Here is a 19,963-nt window from a genome sequence, read left to right on the forward strand (position 1 = left end):
GTTTTTTATCATTCACGAGTTGTATCTAATGCTGAATTTAATGTTGAATTCATTTTCAAAACACAATGGAGTATCAGAAACTGTGAATTAGCTAAATGTATTTAGGGTTTCCAATCCTGCTGCAGTTCACTTTCCATTTAATTTAGACAAAATCGGGGTTGGAGTATTATTACCAATGACTATAGTAACTGCAACAAACTAAATATAGCAATCTCCTTTATTAACGAATCCTGTGTAAAATCAAAAGAGAAAACAAATGATAGGTTCCAGCGAGTTTCGAACTCACGACCTTCTGCGTGTTAAGCAGATGTGATAACCACTACACCATGGAACCAGTTGTTAGTGACAATGTCAAATATTGTTTTCTCATTCACGAGTGGTATCTGATACTGAATTTAATTTTGAATTCATTTTCAAAACACAATGGAGTATCAGAAACTGTAAATTAGCTAAAAGAATTTAGGGTTTCGAATCCTGCTGCAGTTCACTTTCCATTTAATGAAGACTAAATCGGGGTTGGGGTATTAGCACCAATAACTATAGAAAATACAACAAACTTAATATAGCAATCTCCTCTATAAAAAATTCCGGTGTAAAAGCAAAAGTGTAAACAAATGATTGGTTCCAGCGAGTTTCGAACTCACGAACTTCTGCGTGTGAAGCAGATGTGATAACCACTACAACATGGAACCATATGCCGGTTGTTTTCCATCATTGTCATATTATATTGTAGCTGTGAAGAGCAGAGCTGGCCGAATCGTTAGAACGCCCGTCAAAACGAATAGCAGTATTTCGTCCGTACTTAAGTTCTGAGCGCAAATTCATCCTTTTCGGGTCGATAAATTAAGTTCCAGAGAAAAACTGAGGTTGCTGTAATCGACTATTCCCCGACCTCCCCCAAGCTGCCGTTGTGGCCAAAATTTGAAATAATACTAATTATTGTTATAGTTCGGTGACCGGAGATTGAATTCAAACACAGATCCTACAAAACCAAAAAACATTCCACCAAATGCATTATTCTACCAATACACCACCTGGAATTTTACTCTATTTATCGACCCCGAACTGATAAAAGGCTTAAGTGACCGAAGTGATGGATTTAAATATTTAACTCATCAAAGTATAAGGAATATTCTGAAGTCAAAGATTTTACTCAATTGAATATTGTAGACTGTTATATATATTCTATATAGTATTATGAATTAACTAATCGATAATGTTTTATAAATATACGATATTTAAATTATTAATACACAGGTTTTGTATGAATACAATAAGTAAGTGCTATCAATGCCTAACATAATAAAACCATCAACCTCAGGAGAGGAAAAAAAAAAAAGCTAGAATGCACCGAATTTGGAACTCATAACCTTCTGCGTGTTAAGCAGACGTAATAGCCGCTACACCGTGGAAACAGTATTTAGTAACCCCGTCAAATATTGTTTTATCATTCACGAGTTGTATCTAATGCTGAATTTAATGTTGAATTCATTTTCAAAACACAATGGAGTATCAGAAACTGTGAATTAGCTAAATGTATTTAGGGTTTCCAATCCTACTGCAGTTCACTTTCCATTTAATTTAGACAAAATCGGGGTTGGAGTATTAGTACCAATGACTATAGTAACTGCAACAAACTAAATATAGCAATCTCCTTTATTAACGAATCCTGTGTAAAATCAAAAGAGAAAACAAATGATAGGTTCCAGCGATTTTCGAACTCACGACCTTCTGCGTGTTAAGCAGATGTGATAACCACTACACCATGGAACCAGTTGTTAGTGACACCGTCAAATATTGTTTTATCATTCACGATTTGTATCTAATACTGAATTTAATGTTGAATTCCTTTTCAAAACACAATGGAGTATAAGATACTGTGAATTGATTAAAAGTATTTAGGATTTCGAATCCTGCTGCAGATCACTTTCCATTTAATGAAGACTAAATCGGGGTTGGGGTATTAGCACCAATAACTATAGAAAATACAACAAACTTAATATAGCAATCTCCTCTATAAAAAATTCCGGTGTAAAAGCAAAAGAGAAAACATATGCTAGGTTCCAGCGAGTTTCGAACTCACGACCTTCTGCGTGTAAAGCAGATGTGATAACCACTACACCATGGAACCATATACCGGATGTTTTCCATCATTGTCATATTATATTGGAGCTGTGAAGAGCAGAGCTCGCCGAATCGTTAGAACGCCCGTCAAAATGAATAGCAGCATTTCGTCCGTACTTACGTTCTGAGCTCAAATTCATACTTTTCGGGTCGATAAATTAAGTACCAGTGAAAAACTGAGGTTGCTGTAATCGACTCATCCCCGACCTCCCCGAAGCTGCTGTTGTGGCCAAAATTTGAAATAATACTAATTATTATTATATTTCGGTGACCGGAGATTGAATTCAAACACAGATCTTAGAAAAACCAGAAAACATTCCACCAAATGCTTTATTCTACCAATACACCACTCTGGAATTTTAGGCTGTTTATCGACCCCGAACTGATAAAAGGCATAAGTGACCGAAGTGATGGATTTAAATATTTAACTCATCAACGTATAAGGAATATTCTGAAGTCAATGATTTTACTCAATTGAATATTGTAAACTGTTATATACATTATATAAAGTATTATAAATTAACTAATCGATACTATTTTATAAATATATCGATATTTAAATTATTAACACACAGGTTTTGTATGAATACAATAAGTAAGTGATACCAATGCCTAACATAATAAAATCATTAACCTCAGGAGAGGAAAAAAAAACGCTAGAATCCAGCGAAATTCGATCTCATGACCTTCTTTGAGTTAAGCAGATGTAATAGCCGCTACACCGTGGAAACAGTATTTAGTAACCCCGTCAAATATTGTTTTTTATCATTCACGAGTTGTATCTAATGCTGAATTTAATGTTGAATTCATTTTCAAAACACAATGGAGTATCAGAAACTGTGAATTAGCTAAAGGTATTTAGGGTTTCCAATCCTGCTGCAGTTCACTTTCCATTTAATTTAGACAAAATCGGGGTTGGAGTATTATTACCAATGACTATAGTAACTGCAACAAACTAAATATAGCAATCTCCTTTATTAACGAATCCTGTGTAAAATCAAAAGAGAAAACAAATGATAGGTTCCAGCGAGTTTCGAACTCACGACCTTCTGCGTGTTAAGCAGATGTGATAACCACTACACCATGGAACCAGTTGTTAGTGACAATGTCAAATATTGTTTTCTCATTCACGAGTGGTATCTGATACTGAATTTAATTTTGAATTCATTTTCAAAACACAATGGAGTATCAGAAACTGTAAATTAGCTAAAAGAATTTAGGGTTTCGAATCCTGCTGCAGTTCACTTTCCATTTAATGAAGACTAAATCGGGGTTGGGGTATTAGCACCAATAACTATAGAAAATACAACAAACTTAATATAGCAATCTCCTCTATAAAAAATTCCGGTGTAAAAGCAAAAGTGTAAACAAATGATTGGTTCCAGCGAGTTTCGAACTCACGACCTTCTGCGTGTGAAGCAGATGTGATAACCACTACAACATGGAACCATATGCCGGTTGTTTTCCATCATTGTCATATTATATTGTAGCTGTGAAGAGCAGAGCTGGCCGAATCGTTAGAACGCCCGTCAAAACGAATAGCAGTATTTCGTCCGTACTTAAGTTCTGAGCGCAAATTCATCCTTTTCGGGTCGATAAATTAAGTTCCAGAGAAAAACTGAGGTTGCTGTAATCGACTATTCCCCGACCTCCCCCAAGCTGCCGTTGTGGCCAAAATTTGAAATAATACTAATTATTGTTATAGTTCGGTGACCGGAGATTGAATTCAAACACAGATCCTACAAAACCAAAAAACATTCCACCAAATGCATTATTCTACCAATACACCACCTGGAATTTTACTCTATTTATCGACCCCGAACTGATAAAAGGCTTAAGTGACCGAAGTGATGGATTTAAATATTTAACTCATCAAAGTATAAGGAATATTCTGAAGTCAAAGATTTTACTCAATTGAATATTGTAGACTGTTATATATATTCTATATAGTATTATGAATTAACTAATCGATAATGTTTTATAAATATATCGATATTTAAATTATTAATACACAGGTTTTGTATGAATACAATAAGTAAGTGCTATCAATGCCTAACATAATAAAACCACCAACCTCAGGAGAGGAAAAAAAAAAAAGCTAGAATGCACCGAATTTGGAACTCATAACCTTCTGCGTGTTAAGCAGACGTAATAGCCACTACACCGTGGAAACAGTATTTAGTAACCCCGTCAGATATTGTTTAATCATTCAGGAGTTGTATCTAATGCTGAATTTAATGTTGAATTCCTTTTCAAAACCCAATGGAGTATCAGATACTGTGAATTAGCTAAAAGTATTTACGGATTCTAATCCTGCTGCATTTCACTTTCCATTCAATGTAGACTAATTCGGGGTTGGAGTATTAGCACCAATAACTGTAGTAAATGCAACAAACTAAATATAGCAATCTCCTCTATAAAAAATACCTGTGTAAAATAAAAAAAGTAGGCAAATGAGAGGTTCCAGCGAGTTTCGAACTCACGACCTTCTGCGTGTTAAGCAGATGTGATAACCACTACACCATGGAACCAGTTGTTAGTGACACCGTCAAATATTGTTTTATCATTCACGATTTGTATCTAATACAGAATTTAATGTTGAATTCCTTTTCAAACCACAATGGAGTATAAGATACTGTGAATTGGTTAAAAGTATTTAGGATTTCGAATCCTGCTGCAGATCACTTTCCATTTAATGAAGACTAAATCGGGGTTGGGGTATTAGCACCAATAACTATAGAAAATACAACAAACTTAATATAGCAATCTCCTCTATAAAAAATTCCGGTGTAAAAGCAAAAGAGAAAAGATATGCTAGGTTCCAGCGAGTTTCGAACACACGACCTTCTGCGTGTAAAGCAGATGTGATAACCACTACACCATGGAACCATATACCGGCTGTTTTCCATCATTGTCATATTATATTGGAGCTGTGAAGAGCAGAGCTCGCCGAATCGTTAGAACGCCCGTCAAAATGAATAGTAGCATTTCGTCCGTACTTACGTTCTGAGCTCAAATTCATACTTTTCGGGTCGATAAATTAAGTACCAGTGAAAAACTGAGGTTGCTGTAATCGACTCATCCCCGACCTCCCCGAAGCTGCTGTTGTGGCCAAAATTTGAAATAATACTAATTATTGTTATATTTCGGTGACCGGAGATTGAATTCAAACACAGATCTTACAAAACCAGAAAACATTCCATCAAATGATTTATTCTACCAATACACCACTCTGGAATTTTACTCTATTTATCGACCCCGAACTGATAAAAGGCATATGTGACCGAAGTGATGGATTTAAATATTTAACTCATCAAAGTATAAGGAATATTCTGAAGTCAAAGATTTTACTCAATTGAATATTGTAAACTGTTATATATATTATATAAAGTATTATAAGTTAACTAATCGATAATATTTTATAAATATATCGATATTTAAATTATTAACACACAGGTTTTGTATGAATACAATAAGTAAGTGATACCAATGCCTAACATAATAAAATCATTAACCTCAGGAGAGGAAAAAAAACGCTAGAATCCAGCGAAATTCGATCTCATGAGCTTCTTTGAGTTAAGCAGATGTAATAGCCGCTACACCGTGGAAACAGTATTTAGTAACCCCGTCAAATATTGTTTTTTATCATTCACGAGTTGTATCTAATGCTGAATTTAATGTTGAATTCATTTTCAAAACACAATGGAGTATCAGAAACTGTGAATTAGCTAAATGTATTTAGGGTTTCCAATCCTGCTGCAGTTCACTTTCCATTTAATTTAAACAAAATCGGGGTTGGAGTATTATTACCAATGACTATAGTAACTGCAACAAACTAAATATAGCAATCTCCTTTATTAACGAATCCTGTGTAAAATCAAAAGAGAAAACAAATGATAGGTTCCAGCGAGTTTCGAACTCACGACCTTCTGCGTGTTAAGCAGATGTGATAACCACTACACCATGGAACCAGTTGTTAGTGACAATGTCAAATATTGTTTTCTCATTCACGAGTGGTATCTGATACTGAATTTAATTTTGAATTCATTTTCAAAACACAATGGAGTATCAGAAACTGTAAATTAGCTAAAAGAATTTAGGGTTTCGAATCCTGCTGCAGTTCACCTTCCATTTAATGAAGACTAAATCGGGGTTGGGGTATTAGCACCAATAACTATAGAAAATACAACAAACTTAATATAGCAATCTCTTCTATAAAAAATTCCGGTGTAAAAGCAAAAGAGAAAACATATGCTAGGTTCCAGCGAGTTTCGAACTCACGACCTTCTGCGTGTAAAGCAGATGTGATAACCACTACACCATGGAACCATATACCGGCTGTTTTCCATCATTGTCATATTATATTGGAGCTGTGAAGAGCAGAGCTCGCCGAATCGTTAGAACGCCCGTCAAAATGAATAGTAGCATTTCGTCCGTACTTACGTTCTGAGCTCAAATTCATACTTTTCGGGTCGATAAATTAAGTACCAGTGAAAAACTGAGGTTGCTGTAATCGACTCATCCCCGACCTCCCCGAAGCTGCTGTTGTGGCCAAAATTTGAAATAATACTAATTATTGTTATATTTCGGTGACCGGAGATTGAATTCAAACACAGATCTTACAAAACCAGAAAACATTCCATCAAATGATTTATTCTACCAATACACCACTCTGGAATTTTACTCTATTTATCGACCCCGAACTGATAAAAGGCATATGTGACCGAAGTGATGGATTTAAATATTTAACTCATCAAAGTATAAGGAATATTCTGAAGTCAAAGATTTTACTCAATTGAATATTGTAAACTGTTATATAAATTATATAAAGTATTATAAATTAACTAATCCATAATATTTTATAAATATATCGATATTTAAATTATTAACACACAGGTTTTGTATGAATACAATAAGTAAGTGATACCAATGCCTAACATAATAAAACCATTAACCTCAGGAGAGGAAAAAAGACGCTAGAATCCAGCGAAATTCGATCTCATGACCTTCTTTGAGTTAAGCAGATGTAATAGCCGCTACACCGTGGAAACAGTATTTAGTAACCCCGTCAAATATTGTTTTATCATTCACGAGTTGTATCTAATGCTGAATTTAATGTTGAATTCATTTTCAAAACACAATGGAGTATCAGAAACTGTGAATTAGCTAAATGTATTTAGGTTTTCCAATCCTACTGCAGTTCACTTTCCATTTAATTTAGACAAAATCGGGGTTGGAGTATTAGTACCAATGGCTATAGTAACTGCAACAAACTAAATATAGCAATCTCCTTTATTAACGAATCCTGTGTAAAATCAAAAGAGAAAACAAATGATAGGTTCCAGCGAGTTTCGAACTCACGACCTTCTGCGTGTTAAGCAGATGTGATAACCACTACACCATGGAACAAGTTGTTAGTGACACCGTCAAATATTGTTTTATCATTCACGATTTGTATCTAATACTGAATTTAATGTTGAATTCCTTTTCAAAACACAATGGAGTATAAGATACTGTGAATTGGTTAAAAGTATTTAGGATTTCGAATGCTGCTGCAGATCACTTTCCATTTAATGAAGACTAAATCGGGGTTGGGGTATTAGCACCAATAACTATAGAAAATACAACAAACTTAATATAGCAATCTCCTCTATAAAAAATTCCGGTGTAAAAGCAAAAGAGAAAACATATGCTAGGTTCCAGCGAGTTTCGAACTCACGACCTTCTGCGTGTAAAGCAGATGTGATAACCACTACACCATGGAACCATATACCGGCTGTTTTCCATCATTGTCATATTATATTGGAGCTGTGAAGAGCAGAGCTGGCCGAATCGTTAGAACGCCCGTCAAAATGAATAGCAGCATTTCGTCCGTACTTACGTTCTGAGCTCAAATTCATTATTTTCGGGTCGATAAATTAAGTACCAGTGAAAAACTGAGGTTGCTGTAATCGACTCATCCCCGACCTCCCCGAAGCTGCTGTTGTGGCCAAAATTTGAAATAATACTAATTATTGTTATATTTCGGTGACCGGAGATTGAATTCAAACACAGATCTTACAAAACCAGAAAACATTCCATCAAATGCTTTATTCTACCAATACACCACTCTGGAATTTTACTCTATTTATCGACCCCGAACTGATAAAAGGCAGAAGTGACCGAAGTGATGGATTTAAATATTTAACTCATCAAAGTATAAGGAATATTCTGAAGTCAAAGATTTTACTCAATTGAATATTGTAAACTGTTATATATATTATATAAAGTATTATAAATTAACTAATCGATAATATTTTATAAATATATCGATATTTAAATTATTAACACACAGGTTTTGTATGAATACAATAAGTAAGTGATACCAATGCCTAACATAATAAAACCATTAACCTCAGGAGAGGAAAAAAAACGCTAGAATCCAGCGAAATTCGATCTCATGACCTTCTTTGAGTTAAGCAGATGTAATAGCCGCTACACCGTGGAAACAGTATTTAGTAACGTCGTCAAATATTGTTTTATCATTCACGAGTTGTATCTAATGCTGAATTTAATGTTGAATTCATTTTCAAAACACAATGGAGTATCAGAAACTGTGAATTAGCTAAATGTATTTAGGGTTTCCAATCCTACTGCAGTTCACTTTCCATTTAATTTAGACAAAATCGGGGTTGGAGTATTAGTACCAATGACTATAGTAACGGCAACAAACTAAATATAGCAATCTCCTTTATTAACGAATCCTGTGTAAAATCAAAAGAGAAAACAAATGATAGGTTCCAGCGAGTTTCGAACTCACGACCTTCTGCGTGTTAAGCAGATGTGATAACCACTACACCATGGAACCAGTTGTTAGTAACACCGTCAAATATTGTTTTATCATTCACGATTTGTATCTAATACTGAATTTAATGTTGAATTCCTTTTCAAAACACAATGGAGTATAAGATACTGTGAATTGGTTAAAAGTATTTAGGATTTCGAATCCTGCTGCAGATCACTTTCCATTTAATGAAGACTAAATCGGGGTTGGGGTATTAGCACCAATAACTATAGAAAATACAACAAATTTAATATAGCAATCTCCTCTATAAAAAAATACGGTGTAAAAGCAAAAGAGAAAACATATGCTAGGTTCCAGCGAGTTTCGAACTCACGACCTTCTGCGTGTAAAGCAGATGTGATAACCACTACACCATGGAACCATATGCTGGCTGTTTTCCATCATTGTCATATTATATTGGAGCTGTGAAGAGCAGAGCTCGCCGAATCGTTAGAACGCACGTCAAAATGAATAGTAGCATTTCGTCCGTACTTACGTTCTGAGCTCAAATTCATACTTTTCGGGTCGATAAATTAAGTACCAGTGAAAAACTGAGGTTGCTGTAATCGACTCATCCCCGACCTCCCCGAAGCTGCTGTTGTGGCCAAAATTTGAAATAATACTAATTATTGTTATATTTCGGTGACCGGAGATTGAATTCAAACACAGATCTTACAAAACCAGAAAACATTCCATCAAATGATTTATTCTACCAATACACCACTCTGGAATTTTACTCTATTTATCGACCCCGAACTGATAAAAGGCATATGTGACCGAAGTGATGGATTTAAATATTTAACTCATCAAAGTATAAGGAATATTCTGAAGTCAAAGATTTTACTCAATTGAATATTGTAAACTGTTATATATATTATATAAAGTATTATAAATTAACTAATCGATAATATTTTATAAATATATCGATATTTAAATTATTAACACACAGGTTTTGTATGAATACAATAAGTAAGTGATACCAATGCCTAACATAATAAAACCATTAACCTCAGGAGAGGAAAAAAGACGCTAGAATCCAGCGAAATTCGATCTCATGACCTTCTTTGAGTTAAGCAGATGTAATAGCCGCTACACCGTGGAAACAGTATTTAGTAACGTCGTCAAATATTGTTTTATCATTCACGAGTTGTATCTAATGCTGAATTTAATGTTGAATTCATTTTCAAAACACAATGGAGTATCAGAAACTGTGAATTAGCTAAATGTATTTAGGGTTTCCAATCCTACTGCAGTTCACTTTCCATTTAATTTAGACAAAATCGGGGTTGGAGTATTAGTACCAATGACTATAGTAACTGCAACAAACTAAATATAGCAATCTCCTTTATTAACGAATCCTGTGTAAAATCAAAAGAGAAAACAAATGATAGGTTCCAGCGAGTTTCGAACTCACGACCTTCTGCGTGTTAAGCAGATGTAATAACCACTACACCATGGAACAAGTTGTTAGTGACACCGTCAAATATTGTTTTATCATTCACGATTTGTATCTAATACTGAATTTAATGTTGAATTCCTTTTCAAAACACAATGGAGTATAAGATACTGTGAATTGGTTAAAAGTATTTAGGATTTCGAATGCTGCTGCAGATCACTTTCCATTTAATGAAGACTAAATCGGGGTTGGGGTATTAGCACCAATAACTATAGAAAATACAACAAACTTAATATAGCAATCTCCTCTATAAAAAATTCCGGTGTAAAAGCAAAAGAGAAAACATATGCTAGGTTCCAGCGAGTTTCGAACTCACGACCTTCTGCGTGTAAAGCAGATGTGATAACCACTACACCATGGAACCATATACCGGCTGTTTTCCATCATTGTCATATTATATTGGAGCTGTGAAGCGCAGAGCTGGCCGAATCGTTAGAACGCCCGTCAAAATGAATAGCAGCATTTCGTCCGTACTTACGTTCTGAGCTCAAATTCATTATTTTCGGGTCGATAAATTAAGTACCAGTGAAAAACTGAGGTTGCTGTAATCGACTCATCCCCGACCTCCCCGAAGCTGCTGTTGTGGCCAAAATTTGAAATAATACTAATTATTGTTATATTTCGGTGACCGGAGATTGAATTCAAACACAGATCTTACAAAACCAGAAAACATTCCATCAAATGCTTTATTCTACCAATACACCACTCTGGAATTTTACTCTATTTATCGACCCCGAACTGATAAAAGGCAGAAGTGACCGAAGTGATGGATTTAAATATTTAACTCATCAAAGTATAAGGAATATTCTGAAGTCAAAGATTTTACTCAATTGAATATTGTAAACTGTTATATATATTATATAAAGTATTATAAATTAACTAATCGATAATATTTTATAAATATATCGATATTTAAATTATTAACACACAGGTTTTGTATGAATACAATAAGTAAGTGATACCAATGCCTAACATAATAAAACCATTAACCTCAGGAGAGGAAAAAAAACGCTAGAATCCAGCGAAATTCGATCTCATGACCTTCTTTGAGTTAAGCAGATGTAATAGCCGCTACACCGTGGAAACAGTATTTAGTAACGTCGTCAAATATTGTTTTATCATTCACGAGTTGTATCTAATGCTGAATTTAATGTTGAATTCATTTTCAAAACACAATGGAGTATCAGAAACTGTGAATTAGCTAAATGTATTTAGGGTTTCCAATCCTACTGCAGTTCACTTTCCATTTAATTTAGACAAAATCGGGGTTGGAGTATTAGTACCAATGACTATAGTAACGGCAACAAACTAAATATAGCAATCTCCTTTATTAACGAATCCTGTGTAAAATCAAAAGAGAAAACAAATGATAGGTTCCAGCGAGTTTCGAACTCACGACCTTCTGCGTGTTAAGCAGATGTGATAACCACTACACCATGGAACCAGTTGTTAGTAACACCGTCAAATATTGTTTTATCATTCACGATTTGTATCTAATACTGAATTTAATGTTGAATTCCTTTTCAAAACACAATGGAGTATAAGATACTGTGAATTGGTTAAAAGTATTTAGGATTTCGAATCCTGCTGCAGATCACTTTCCATTTAATGAAGACTAAATCGGGGTTGGGGTATTAGCACCAATAACTATAGAAAATACAACAAACTTAATATAGCAATCTCCTCTATAAAAAATTCCGGTGTAAAAGCAAAAGAGAAAACATATGCTAGGTTCCAGCGAGTTTCGAACTCACGACCTTCTGCGTGTAAAGCAGATGTGATAACCACTACACCATGGAACCATATGCTGGCTGTTTTCCATCATTGTTATATTATATTGGAGCTGTGAAGAGCAGAGCTCGCCGAATCGTTAGAACGCACGTCAAAATGAATAGTAGCATTTCGTCCGTACTTACGTTCTGAGCTCAAATTCATACTTTTCGGGTCGATAAATTAAGTACCAGTGAAAAACTGAGGTTGCTGTAATCGACTCATCCCCGACCTCCCCGAAGCTGCTGTTGTGGCCAAAATTTGAAATAATACTAATTATTGTTATATTTCGGTGACCGGAGATTGAATTCAAACACAGATCTTACAAAACCAGAAAACATTCCATCAAATGATTTATTCTACCAATACACCACTCTGGAATTTTACTCTATTTATCGACCCCGAACTGATAAAAGGCATATGTGACCGAAGTGATGGATTTAAATATTTAACTCATCAAAGTATAAGGAATATTCTGAAGTCAAAGATTTTACTCAATTGAATATTGTAAACTGTTATATATATTATATAAAGTATTATAAATTAACTAATCGATAATATTTTATAAATATATCGATATTTAAATTATTAACACACAGGTTTTGTATGAATACAATAAGTAAGTGATACCAATGCCTAACATAATAAAACCATTAACCTCAGGAGAGGGAAAAAAACGCTAGAATCCAGCGAAATTCGATCTCATGACCTTCTTTGAGTTAAGCAGATGTAATAGCCGCTACACCGTGGAAACAGTATTTAGTAACGTCGTCAAATATTGTTTTATCATTCACGAGTTGTATCTAATGCTGAATTTAATGTTGAATTCATTTTCAAAACACAATGGAGTATCAGAAACTGTGAATTAGCTAAATGTATTTAGGGTTTCCAATCCTACTGCAGTTCACTTTCCATTTAATTTAGACAAAATCGGGGTTGGAGTATTAGTACCAATGACTATAGTAACGGCAACAAACTAAATATAGCAATCTCCTTTATTAACGAATCCTGTGTAAAATCAAAAGAGAAAACAAATGATAGGTTCCAGCGAGTTTCGAACTCACGACCTTCTACGTGTTAAGCAGATGTGATAACCACTACACCATGGAACCAGTTGTTTGTGACACCGTCAAATATTGTTTTATCATTCACGATTTGTATCTAATACTGAATTTAATGTTGAATTCCTTTTCAAAACACAATGGAGTATAAGATACTGTGAATTGGTTAAAAGTATTTAGGATTTCGAATCCTGCTGCAGATCACTTTCCATTTAATGAAGACTAAATCGGGGTTGGGGTATTAGCACCAATAACTATAGAAAATACAACAAATTTAATATAGCAATCTCCTCTATAAAAAAATACGGTGTAAAAGCAAAAGAGAAAACATATGCTAGGTTCCAGCGAGTTTCGAACTCACGACCTTCTGCGTGTAAAGCAGATGTGATAACCACTACACCATGGAACCATATGCTGGCTGTTTTCCATCATTGTCATATTATATTGGAGCTGTGAAGAGCAGAGCTCGCCGAATCGTTAGAACGCACGTCAAAATGAATAGTAGCATTTCGTCCGTACTTACGTTCTGAGCTCAAATTCATACTTTTCGGGTCGATAAATTAAGTACCAGTGAAAAACTGAGGTTGCTGTAATCGACTCATCCCCGACCTCCCCGAAGCTGCTGTTGTGGCCAAAATTTGAAATAATACTAATTATTGTTATATTTCGGTGACCGGAGATTGAATTCAAACACAGATCTTACAAAACCAGAAAACATTCCATCAAATGATTTATTCTACCAATACACCACTCTGGAATTTTACTCTATTTATCGACCCCGAACTGATAAAAGGCATATGTGACCGAAGTGATGGATTTAAATATTTAACTCATCAAAGTATAAGGAATATTCTGAAGTCAAAGATTTTACTCAATTGAATATTGTAAACTGTTATATATATTATATAAAGTATTATAAATTAACTAATCGATAATATTTTATAAATATATCGATATTTAAATTATTAACACACAGGTTTTGTATGAATACAATAAGTAAGTGATACCAATGCCTAACATAATAAAACCATTAACCTCAGGAGAGGAAAAAAGACGCTAGAATCCAGCGAAATTCGATCTCATGACCTTCTTTGAGTTAAGCAGATGTAATAGCCGCTACACCGTGGAAACAGTATTTAGTAACGTCGTCAAATATTGTTTTATCATTCACGAGTTGTATCTAATGCTGAATTTAATGTTGAATTCATTTTCAAAACACAATGGAGTATCAGAAACTGTGAATTAGCTAAATGTATTTAGGGTTTCCAATCCTACTGCAGTTCACTTTCCATTTAATTTAGACAAAATCGGGGTTGGAGTATTAGTACCAATGACTATAGTAACTGCAACAAACTAAATATAGCAATCTCCTTTATTAACGAATCCTGTGTAAAATCAAAAGAGAAAACAAATGATAGGTTCCAGCGAGTTTCGAACTCACGACCTTCTGCGTGTTAAGCAGATGTGATAACCACTACACCATGGAACAAGTTGTTAGTGACACCGTCAAATATTGTTTTATCATTCACGATTTGTATCTAATACTGAATTTAATGTTGAATTCCTTTTCAAAACACAATGGAGTATAAGATACTGTGAATTGGTTAAAAGTATTTAGGATTTCGAATGCTGCTGCAGATCACTTTCCATTTAATGAAGACTAAATCGGGGTTGGGGTATTAGCACCAATAACTATAGAAAATACAACAAACTTAATATAGCAATCTCCTCTATAAAAAATTCCGGTGTAAAAGCAAAAGAGAAAACATATGCTAGGTTCCAGCGAGTTTCGAACTCACGACCTTCTGCGTGTAAAGCAGATGTGATAACCACTACACCATGGAACCATATACCGGCTGTTTTCCATCATTGTCATATTATATTGGAGCTGTGAAGCGCAGAGCTGGCCGAATCGTTAGAACGCCCGTCAAAATGAATAGCAGCATTTCGTCCGTACTTACGTTCTGAGCTCAAATTCATTATTTTCGGGTCGATAAATTAAGTACCAGTGAAAAACTGAGGTTGCTGTAATCGACTCATCCCCGACCTCCCCGAAGCTGCTGTTGTGGCCAAAATTTGAAATAATACTAATTATTGTTATATTTCGGTGACCGGAGATTGAATTCAAACACAGATCTTACAAAACCAGAAAACATTCCATCAAATGCTTTATTCTACCAATACACCACTCTGGAATTTTACTCTATTTATCGACCCCGAACTGATAAAAGGCAGAAGTGACCGAAGTGATGGATTTAAATATTTAACTCATCAAAGTATAAGGAATATTCTGAAGTCAAAGATTTTACTCAATTGAATATTGTAAACTGTTATATATATTATATAAAGTATTATAAATTAACTAATCGATAATATTTTATAAATATATCGATATTTAAATTATTAACACACAGGTTTTGTATGAATACAATAAGTAAGTGATACCAATGCCTAACATAATAAAACCATTAACCTCAGGAGAGGAAAAAAAACGCTAGAATCCAGCGAAATTCGATCTCATGACCTTCTTTGAGTTAAGCAGATGTAATAGCCGCTACACCGTGGAAACAGTATTTAGTAACGTCGTCAAATATTGTTTTATCATTCACGAGTTGTATCTAATGCTGAATTTAATGTTGAATTCATTTTCAAAACACAATGGAGTATCAGAAACTGTGAATTAGCTAAATGTATTTAGGGTTTCCAATCCTACTGCAGTTCACTTTCCATTTAATTTAGACAAAATCGGGGTTGGAGTATTAGTACCAATGACTATAGTAACGGCATTATTTTCGGGTCGATAAATTAAGTACCAGTGAAAAACTGAGGTTGCTGTAATCGACTCATCCCCGACCTCCCCGAAGCTGCTGTTGTGGCCAAAATTTGAAATAATACTAATTATTGTTATATTTCGGTGACCGGAGATTGAATTCAAACACAGATCTTACAAAACCAGAAAACATTCCATCAAATGATTTATTCTACCAATACACCACTCTGGAATTTTACTCTATTTATCGACCCCGAACTGATAAAAGGCATATGTGACCGAAGTGATGGATTTAAATATTTAACTCATCAAAGTATAAGGAATATTCTGAAGTCAAAGATTTTACTCAATTGAATATTGTAAACTGTTATATATATTATATAAAGTATTATAAATTAACTAATCGATAATATTTTATAAATATATCGATATTTAAATTATTAACACACAGGTTTTGTATGAATACAATAAGTAAGTGATACCAATGCCTAACATAATAAAACCATTAACCTCAGGAGAGGAAAAAAAACGCTAGAATCCAGCGAAATTCGATCTCATGACCTTCTTTGAGTTAAGCAGATGTAATAGCCGCTACACCGTGGAAACAGTATTTAGTAACGTCGTCAAATATTGTTTTATCATTCACGAGTTGTATCTAATGCTGAATTTAATGTTGAATTCATTTTCAAAACACAATGGAGTATCAGAAACTGTGAATTAGCTAAATGTATTTAGGGTTTCCAATCCTACTGCAGTTCACTTTCCATTTAATTTAGACAAAATCGGGGTTGGAGTATTAGTACCAATGACTATAGTAACGGCAACAAACTAAATATAGCAATCTCCTTTATTAACGAATCCTGTGTAAAATCAAAAGAGAAAACAAATGATAGGTTCCAGCGAGTTTCGAACTCACGACCTTCTACGTGTTAAGCAGATGTGATAACCACTACACCATGGAACCAGTTGTTTGTGACACCGTCAAATATTGTTTTATCATTCACGATTTGTATCTAATACTGAATTTAATGTTGAATTCCTTTTCAAAACACAATGGAGTATAAGATACTGTGAATTGGTTAAAAGTATTTAGGATTTCGAATCCTGCTGCAGATCACTTTCCATTTAATGAAGACTAAATCGGGGTTGGGGTATTAGCACCAATAACTATAGAAAATACAACAAACTTAATATAGCAATCTCCTCTATAAAAAAATACGGTGTAAAAGCAAAAGAGAAAACATATGCTAGGTTCCAGCGAGTTTCGAACTCACGACCTTCTGCGTGTAAAGCAGATGTGATAACCACTACACCATGGAACGATATGCTGGCTGTTTTCCATCATTGTCATATTATATTGGAGCTGTGAAGAGCAGAGCTCGCCGAATCGTTAGAACGCACGTCAAAATGAATAGTAGCATTTCGTCCGTACTTACGTTCTGAGCTCAAATTCATACTTTTCGGGTCGATAAATTAAGTACCAGTGAAAAACTGAGGTTGCTGTAATCGACTCATCCCCGACCTCCCCGAAGCTGCTGTTGTGGCCAAAATTTGAAATAATACTAATTATTGTTATATTTCGGTGACCGGAGATTGAATTCAAACACAGATCTTACAAAACCAGAAAACATTCCATCAAATGATTTATTCTACCAATACACCACTCTGGAATTTTACTCTATTTATCGACCCCGAACTGATAAAAGGCATATGTGACCGAAGTGATGGATTTAAATATTTAACTCATCAAAGTATAAGGAATATTCTGAAGTCAAAGATTTTACTCAATTGAATATTGTAAACTGTTATATATATTATATAAAGTATTATAAATTAACTAATCGATAATATTTTATAAATATATCGATATTTAAATTATTAACACACAGGTTTTGTATGAATACAATAAGTAAGTGATACCAATGCCTAACATAATAAAACCATTAACCTCAGGAGAGGAAAAAAGACGCTAGAATCCAGCGAAATTCGATCTCATGACCTTCTTTGAGTTAAGCAGATGTAATAGCCGCTACACCGTGGAAACAGTATTTAGTAACGTCGTCAAATATTGTTTTATCATTCACGAGTTGTATCTAATGCTGAATTTAATGTTGAATTCATTTTCAAAACACAATGGAGTATCAGAAACTGTGAATTAGCTAAATGTATTTAGGGTTTCCAATCCTACTGCAGTTCACTTTCCATTTAATTTAGACAAAATCGGGGTTGGAGTATTAGTACCAATGACTATAGTAACTGCAACAAACTAAATATAGCAATCTCCTTTATTAACGAATCCTGTGTAAAATCAAAAGAGAAAACAAATGATAGGTTCCAGCGAGTTTCGAACTCACGACCTTCTGCGTGTTAAGCAGATGTGATAACCACTACACCATGGAACAAGTTGTTAGTGACACCGTCAAATATTGTTTTATCATTCACGATTTGTATCTAATACTGAATTTAATGTTGAATTCCTTTTCAAAACACAATGGAGTATAAGATACTGTGAATTGGTTAAAAGTATTTAGGATTTCGAATGCTGCTGCAGATCACTTTCCATTTAATGAAGACTAAATCGGGGTTGGGGTATTAGCACCAATAACTATAGAAAATACAACAAACTTAATATAGCAATCTCCTCTATAAAAAATTTCGGTGTAAAAGCAAAAGAGAAAACATATGCTAGGTTCCAGCGAGTTTCGAACTCACGACCTTCTGCGTGTAAAGCAGATGTGATAACCACTACACCATGGAACCATATACCGGCTGTTTTCCATCATTGTCATATTATATTGGAGCTGTGAAGCGCAGAGCTGGCCGAATCGTTAGAACGCCCGTCAAAATGAATAGCAGCATTTCGTCCGTACTTACGTTCTGAGCTCAAATTCATTATTTTCGGGTCGATAAATTAAGTACCAGTGAAAAACTGAGGTTGCTGTAATCGACTCATCCCCGACCTCCCCGAAGCTGCTGTTGTGGCCAAAATTTGAAATAATACTAATTATTGTTATATTTCGGTGACCGGAGATTGAATTCAAACACAGATCTTACAAAACCAGAAAACATTCCATCAAATGCTTTATTCTACCAATACACCACTCTGGAATTTTACTCTATTTATCGACCCCGAACTGATAAAAGGCAGAAGTGACCGAAGTGATGGATTTAAATATTTAACTCATCAAAGTATAAGGAATATTCTGAAGTCAAAGATTTTACTCAATTGAATATTGTAAACTGTTATATATATTATATAAAGTATTATAAATTAACTAATCGATAATATTTTATAAATATATCGATATTTAAATTATTAACACACAGGTTTTGTATGAATACAATAAGTAAGTGATACCAATGCCTAACATAATAAAACCATTAACCTCAGGAGAGGAAAAAAAACGCTAGAATCCAGCGAAATTCGATCTCATGACCTTCTTTGAGTTAAGCAGATGTAATAGCCGCTACACCGTGGAAACAGTATTTAGTAACGTCGTCAAATATTGTTTTATCATTCACGAGTTGTATCTAATGCTGAATTTAATGTTGAATTCATTTTCAAAACACAATGGAGTATCAGAAACTGTGAATTAGCTAAATGTATTTAGGGTTTCCAATCCTACTGCAGTTCACTTTCCATTTAATTTAGACAAAATCGGGGTTGGAGTATTAGTACCAATGACTATAGTAACGGCATTATTTTCGGGTCGATAAATTAAGTACCAGTGAAAAACTGAGGTTGCTGTAATCGACTCATCCCCGACCTCCCCGAAGCTGCTGTTGTGGCCAAAATTTGAAATAATACTAATTATTGTTATATTTCGGTGACCGGAGATTGAATTCAAACACAGATCTTACAAAACCAGAAAACATTCCATCAAATGATTTATTCTACCAATACACCACTCTGGAATTTTACTCTATTTATCGACCCCGAACTGATAAAAGGCATATGT

The 19,963-nt window shown here is 34.4% G+C and overlaps 26 non-coding genes across 26 annotated transcripts; all 26 read right to left on the reverse strand.

Moving 5' to 3' along the window:
- Positions 1-261: 261 nt before the first annotated feature.
- Positions 262-334, reverse strand: Trnav-aac (transfer RNA valine (anticodon AAC)). The gene has a single exon. It is a non-coding gene; the product is annotated as a tRNA-Val (tRNA).
- A 285-nt stretch (positions 335-619) lies between these two features.
- On the reverse strand, positions 620-692 carry Trnav-cac (transfer RNA valine (anticodon CAC)). The gene has a single exon. It is a non-coding gene; the product is annotated as a tRNA-Val (tRNA).
- Positions 693-1,700: 1,008 nt separating this feature from the next.
- Positions 1,701-1,773, reverse strand: Trnav-aac (transfer RNA valine (anticodon AAC)). Its single transcript has one exon. It is a non-coding gene; the product is annotated as a tRNA-Val (tRNA).
- A 285-nt stretch (positions 1,774-2,058) lies between these two features.
- Trnav-uac (transfer RNA valine (anticodon UAC)) lies at positions 2,059-2,131 on the reverse strand. The gene has a single exon. It is a non-coding gene; the product is annotated as a tRNA-Val (tRNA).
- A 1,011-nt stretch (positions 2,132-3,142) lies between these two features.
- Trnav-aac (transfer RNA valine (anticodon AAC)) lies at positions 3,143-3,215 on the reverse strand. The gene has a single exon. It is a non-coding gene; the product is annotated as a tRNA-Val (tRNA).
- A 285-nt stretch (positions 3,216-3,500) lies between these two features.
- Trnav-cac (transfer RNA valine (anticodon CAC)) lies at positions 3,501-3,573 on the reverse strand. The gene has a single exon. It is a non-coding gene; the product is annotated as a tRNA-Val (tRNA).
- Positions 3,574-4,582: 1,009 nt separating this feature from the next.
- Trnav-aac (transfer RNA valine (anticodon AAC)) lies at positions 4,583-4,655 on the reverse strand. Its single transcript has one exon. It is a non-coding gene; the product is annotated as a tRNA-Val (tRNA).
- A 285-nt stretch (positions 4,656-4,940) lies between these two features.
- Trnav-uac (transfer RNA valine (anticodon UAC)) lies at positions 4,941-5,013 on the reverse strand. Its single transcript has one exon. It is a non-coding gene; the product is annotated as a tRNA-Val (tRNA).
- A 1,009-nt stretch (positions 5,014-6,022) lies between these two features.
- On the reverse strand, positions 6,023-6,095 carry Trnav-aac (transfer RNA valine (anticodon AAC)). Its single transcript has one exon. It is a non-coding gene; the product is annotated as a tRNA-Val (tRNA).
- A 285-nt stretch (positions 6,096-6,380) lies between these two features.
- Trnav-uac (transfer RNA valine (anticodon UAC)) lies at positions 6,381-6,453 on the reverse strand. The gene has a single exon. It is a non-coding gene; the product is annotated as a tRNA-Val (tRNA).
- A 1,007-nt stretch (positions 6,454-7,460) lies between these two features.
- On the reverse strand, positions 7,461-7,533 carry Trnav-aac (transfer RNA valine (anticodon AAC)). Its single transcript has one exon. It is a non-coding gene; the product is annotated as a tRNA-Val (tRNA).
- A 285-nt stretch (positions 7,534-7,818) lies between these two features.
- Positions 7,819-7,891, reverse strand: Trnav-uac (transfer RNA valine (anticodon UAC)). Its single transcript has one exon. It is a non-coding gene; the product is annotated as a tRNA-Val (tRNA).
- Positions 7,892-8,898: 1,007 nt separating this feature from the next.
- Positions 8,899-8,971, reverse strand: Trnav-aac (transfer RNA valine (anticodon AAC)). The gene has a single exon. It is a non-coding gene; the product is annotated as a tRNA-Val (tRNA).
- A 285-nt stretch (positions 8,972-9,256) lies between these two features.
- On the reverse strand, positions 9,257-9,329 carry Trnav-uac (transfer RNA valine (anticodon UAC)). The gene has a single exon. It is a non-coding gene; the product is annotated as a tRNA-Val (tRNA).
- Positions 9,330-10,336: 1,007 nt separating this feature from the next.
- Trnav-aac (transfer RNA valine (anticodon AAC)) lies at positions 10,337-10,409 on the reverse strand. Its single transcript has one exon. It is a non-coding gene; the product is annotated as a tRNA-Val (tRNA).
- Positions 10,410-10,694: 285 nt separating this feature from the next.
- On the reverse strand, positions 10,695-10,767 carry Trnav-uac (transfer RNA valine (anticodon UAC)). The gene has a single exon. It is a non-coding gene; the product is annotated as a tRNA-Val (tRNA).
- Positions 10,768-11,774: 1,007 nt separating this feature from the next.
- Positions 11,775-11,847, reverse strand: Trnav-aac (transfer RNA valine (anticodon AAC)). The gene has a single exon. It is a non-coding gene; the product is annotated as a tRNA-Val (tRNA).
- Positions 11,848-12,132: 285 nt separating this feature from the next.
- On the reverse strand, positions 12,133-12,205 carry Trnav-uac (transfer RNA valine (anticodon UAC)). The gene has a single exon. It is a non-coding gene; the product is annotated as a tRNA-Val (tRNA).
- Positions 12,206-13,212: 1,007 nt separating this feature from the next.
- Positions 13,213-13,285, reverse strand: Trnav-aac (transfer RNA valine (anticodon AAC)). Its single transcript has one exon. It is a non-coding gene; the product is annotated as a tRNA-Val (tRNA).
- Positions 13,286-13,570: 285 nt separating this feature from the next.
- Positions 13,571-13,643, reverse strand: Trnav-uac (transfer RNA valine (anticodon UAC)). Its single transcript has one exon. It is a non-coding gene; the product is annotated as a tRNA-Val (tRNA).
- A 1,007-nt stretch (positions 13,644-14,650) lies between these two features.
- Trnav-aac (transfer RNA valine (anticodon AAC)) lies at positions 14,651-14,723 on the reverse strand. The gene has a single exon. It is a non-coding gene; the product is annotated as a tRNA-Val (tRNA).
- A 285-nt stretch (positions 14,724-15,008) lies between these two features.
- Positions 15,009-15,081, reverse strand: Trnav-uac (transfer RNA valine (anticodon UAC)). Its single transcript has one exon. It is a non-coding gene; the product is annotated as a tRNA-Val (tRNA).
- A 1,814-nt stretch (positions 15,082-16,895) lies between these two features.
- Trnav-aac (transfer RNA valine (anticodon AAC)) lies at positions 16,896-16,968 on the reverse strand. The gene has a single exon. It is a non-coding gene; the product is annotated as a tRNA-Val (tRNA).
- Positions 16,969-17,253: 285 nt separating this feature from the next.
- On the reverse strand, positions 17,254-17,326 carry Trnav-uac (transfer RNA valine (anticodon UAC)). Its single transcript has one exon. It is a non-coding gene; the product is annotated as a tRNA-Val (tRNA).
- Positions 17,327-18,333: 1,007 nt separating this feature from the next.
- On the reverse strand, positions 18,334-18,406 carry Trnav-aac (transfer RNA valine (anticodon AAC)). Its single transcript has one exon. It is a non-coding gene; the product is annotated as a tRNA-Val (tRNA).
- Positions 18,407-18,691: 285 nt separating this feature from the next.
- Trnav-uac (transfer RNA valine (anticodon UAC)) lies at positions 18,692-18,764 on the reverse strand. Its single transcript has one exon. It is a non-coding gene; the product is annotated as a tRNA-Val (tRNA).
- Between the last annotated feature and the right edge of the window lie 1,199 nt (positions 18,765-19,963).

Source organism: Octopus bimaculoides, chromosome 10 (genome assembly GCF_046866305.1).
Source record: "Octopus bimaculoides isolate indiv1 chromosome 10, ASM4686630v1, whole genome shotgun sequence".
NCBI classification, from domain to species: Eukaryota; Metazoa; Mollusca; class Cephalopoda; order Octopoda; family Octopodidae; genus Octopus; species Octopus bimaculoides.